Source organism: Triticum dicoccoides, chromosome 5A (assembly GCF_002162155.2).
Source record: "Triticum dicoccoides isolate Atlit2015 ecotype Zavitan chromosome 5A, WEW_v2.0, whole genome shotgun sequence".
NCBI lineage: Eukaryota > Viridiplantae > Streptophyta > Magnoliopsida > Poales > Poaceae > Triticum > Triticum dicoccoides.
Window position 1 is genome coordinate 87979668 of NC_041388.1, and position 4411 is coordinate 87984078.

Sequence of the window (4411 nt, forward strand, 5' to 3'; positions counted from 1 at the left end):
TGCTTCTGCTTACGCCAATGGCACCAATCCGCTGGTTTTCTGCAGAAGAGAAGGGAAAGGCCCCACGAGAGGGGCCTGACCCACTTCCGCTGAAGAAACGGCTGGTCCTCTGCCACCGAGATGTGGGTGCTCAGTCGGAGGCACCAAGGCCCTGGTACGAGCGGCCGCCGCCTGGGTATCCGCTACCCTTGTACGCCCGCGTCGTGGGTCCTGCGGGAGAAGGCATCAAGCGACATCGACGGTGCCGCCGTCGACGCCGGCGAGTCACGGTGGTGCGTGTCGTTCCTCCTGGAGTGCACGTTGAGTGCTCCTCTCGCGAGCTCGTGCTCCACGCCGCCGAGCCTCCGAGCTCTTGGATTCGCCTTCCCCCTCCTTCGCCTTCGAGATGCCGCCGAGTGGGGCTTTGGAGCTTTGGCTGTAGCACGCTGACTCCGGTAACCTTGCGACCGGAGCGGAGGTCGCGGTCGTCGCTCTGGGCAAGGTCTTCATTACTCGGGGCTGGGGCGAAGTCACCCGGGTCTGCCGGACGGTGGGTGCCCTCGTGATTCATCTTGAATACAACGGCGCCTCCCTGATGTTCTTCAAGGTCTTCGATGTTGAAGGACGCCGGCTGGAGTGCTGCCCCAGGGAGAGCGGCAGGGGCGATGAACCGGTGAGGACTTGGCCCGCCCATTGGCCCTCCAGCAGCCCTCGGGAGGCAGCGGAGGAGCTGGGGAATCCAGCGGGTCCCCCGAGCTCCTCGCGACTCTGGAGACAAGCGATGATAGCTATGAGCCCCCGAGCTCGCGGCGTGCTCGGGGCGGGGCAGCTGCGTCCAGCCGCCGACGCCACTAATCTGGGTGGGGTTGGCGCCGGTGTTGGGCAGCCCACTGTTGATGATGGCGTCCCTTGCGGAGGTGCGGGCGATGAGCGTTCCTTCGGATTAGTACCTTTTTTCCCTGCGAGGAATCGAAGCAACACCTCGTGGGGGTATGTAAGGCGCCTGCCATGTCTTTTGTGAACATTATATCCTTAATATGAATCAAAGCGAGGTGCTTTCTCTGTCCTGGCTTGGCTCCCCCTTTCTGTCCTCGCGAGGACTCGGCGCTCTACGCTGACAGGTCCCAGTCCTCAGGCATGCTTTAGCCTTCGCTAGTATGCCAGGTCGCGATGCCGTGGTCAAGGCCAGGAGGTGAGCGGCCCGCGGTCCGGTAAGAGCCCCCGAGTCGCGATGCTTAAGAGGTCCCCTTTAGCGCTCAAGCAGCCCTCGCTAGGCGAGAAAGGAAGGCAACATCGCCATGACAGAGCCGCACTAGGCGAGGGTTTGGCGCTGCGTTGGTTGAACTCTTGTAAGGGCGTGACTTATCTCTTGAGTTTGGTGTAGTTCCTCGATGAAGCGCCCAGACCGAGTGGCAGTTGAGGCGCTGCTGGGTTAGGTCCTCGCGAGATTCTTCCCACTCCCCCGCACTTTCCTTAATGCTCTACGTCCTCAGGTCCCGGCCCTCAAGCGAGCTCAGCCGCCGCTGGTATGATAGGTCGCGATGCCGTGGGTCAAGGCCAGGGGGTGAGGGCTGGAGAGCCAGTAGGAGCCCATGAGTCGCGATGCTCAGGCGCCCCCCTTTTAATGTGCAAGCGGTCTGCGCCGGAGAGAGGGAGAGACAGCTCGCGATGTCCCTAGCGTTGCTCCTGGAGTAGGTCCTGCACACCAAACATGAAGAGAAACAAGTCCTGTCGTTACGGTTGCCTGCCAACCTTTGTCGCTTCGGGGAAGTGATTGGGGCACTGAGGGCCTAGTGAGGTGGCGCCTTGCGGGGCTTCTGCGGCCAGAGCTCGACCACTCAGATTTATCGGCGTTGCAGGGATGGACCCATGCGCAGACGCCGTGGCAGAGCAAGCAGCTCCATAGGTAGGCGTCAATCGAGCAGGCGATTAGGTCGGGTGTGTTAAGCATGCAGGAGGAAATTCGTTTTAAGTAGGCGCAGGAAAAGCAAACGCCGCTGGGCCAGACCCGAGCAGCTCGGGGATGATGCAGGCCGAGGGGCGCCCCCAACAAGGTAAGTAAAGACCATAAGCAAATCGGATATATGCCACAGGGACGGACCCACGCGACCTGGGAATGATGCGGCCCTGTGGGCGCTCCCAGCTAAGAACGGAACTTAGAAAGATGTCACCTGGTGCCGTTGAAGATGGAGTGGTGTTGAAGAAGTGAGCGGTGCGCGATGAAGGCGTCGACCCTCACGAGCCCCCGGGCCCAGGAGCCTTGGGAGGCTCCGGAGGCACAGGCGGGTCTCCGAGGGCCATCTCCATCTCCGCCAGGACCGCATAATGCCTGACCTCCTGAGCCTCCAGAATGCTCCTCAGTAGGCGCTGATGAGCGGCGACCGCGTCTGGCAGGCCGAATGGCATGCGAACGTAGCTGTGAGGTGGACCCTCGCAACGCCCCACGCGCGAAGGCCGGAGGCGCTCCTGAGACGCGGCTCGGTTGAGCCCTGGCACGTCGACGCAGACGCGCAGCCCACCATCCTTGCCTGGATGTGGGGCCATGGTGGGCAAGCGGCGGCTGCCGCGCATGACTCTCGACTCCTGTAGCTCCTGGGTGTTTCTTGCGATGAACTCCTGAGGGTTTGGTCTTCCTTGCCTTGTATCTTCCTGAGGGAAACGTACCTGGAAGCACCCCTCCAAGTGGTGCTCGAGCGCCTCCCTCGCGACCTTGGCAAAGTCGGTGGGTCTCCAAGCAAGAGCCCCCAAGCCCTGCTTGAGGAGGGAGCCGGGCCCGCCTTCCTATACGAGAGAGGGTGGCGCTCCCTAATTGGGCGCAGATCCTGACGCAACACCTCCGGAGGCGCCTGCCTCCTTATGGCTTGGGCCAGGCAAAACCTTCTTCTTCTTAAGGGTCGCCTCGGGAAGCCTTCCATTTCTGCGGTCCGGGTCTTCGATTGCTGCGGCTTGGAACGCGCGCTCAAGTGAACACACTGCGTCCCTTTCTTCACAGGGTACGGTGATGACTCCACCACTCCCTGGAATCTTGAAGACATTGTATCCATGGTGAGTCACTGCCATGAACTTGGCTAGGGCTGGATACCCGAGGATGGCGTTGTATGGCAGACGGATGTGGGCGACGTCGGAGTCGATGAGCTCGATGCGGTAGTTGTTGCGCTCTCCAAAGGTGACTGGAAGGTGAACCTGCCCTATGGGAACAGTGGAACCATCAGTGACTCCTGAGAAGGGCTTGGTCGGCTGGAGCTGATCGTACAACACTTGGAGATTGTCGAACGTCTCGACGGACAAGACGTTGAGTCCTGCTCTGCCGTCAATGAAGGTCCTGGTGACCCGCACGTTGCTGATGACTGGGGAGCAAAGCATCGGGAGGACTCCGGCTGTTGCCGAGACTTGAGCTTATCCGCTGAGCTGAACGTGATAGCGTACGCAGACCACCTGAGAGGGCGCGTGGCCTCAAGCTTGGGGAGGACTGCATTCACCTCGCGAGCAAACTGCTTGAAAATGCGTTGTGAGGCTGGGGCCTGTGCGCCACCCAAGATGCAAGCGATTGCACGCGGCTCCTGGATGCCGGGGGACTAATCCACGAACACCTATGGGACCGGCGGACCGAGTCCCTTTCGGTTCGGCGGGGGCGGAGGTCGCACGAAGAGCGGATCGAGGCGAAGCACACGAGCGGTTTACCCAGGTTCGGGCCGCACGGATGCGTAAAACCCTACTCCTGCTTTGTGGTTTGTATTGAGATCTTGCTTGGGAGCGCGGAGTGCTACAGTACCCCCCAGCAGCTAATGTTCTCTCCCCCTTCCACCCCCCCTCTACGTTGCGCGTGGGCCTCCTTTTATATGCTCAAGGGGTCACCGACAGGTGGCAACGTAGACAAGGGTAAAAATGGAAAGGTGTTGCGGTAGGTACAGCTACTTGCTACAGTGTATCATACCTAACCCTGACGGCAGGGGACTAGGGCATTAAATGCCCGTCTGCGTCGCCTAAACAGTGCAAAAGGGACCGTCAGGGACGCCACTGCTCGCCACGATGGCAATCTTGTCAGCGCCGCTTGCCACCGCGCCACTGGCTGCACAACCTCCCGCCACGTACGCCTAGAAGGGTCCCAGAGCGACACGTTGGTGGATGTGCTGGGGCGCGGGCACAAAGTGGTGGCTTGCCGCGGCAAGCGCCTTGCCGCGGTCGTTATCTTGTCGCGTCCGGGAGCTTGTCGCTCACCGGGTCTTGCCGGGACGTGTGGCGCGTCGCGGCAAGTTCCTTGAGATGCCTAGGGTGGCCTTCCTGGCAAGCTCCTCTTGCCGGGGTCTTGTCTCCTTAAGCGCCTTACCTTGGTTGGCCTTCCCGGCAAGCTCCTCTTGCCGGGGTCTTATCTCCTTGGCTTGGATACTTTGTTCTTGAATGGCTCCAAAGGAACCACGGAGGACCTTGGCGG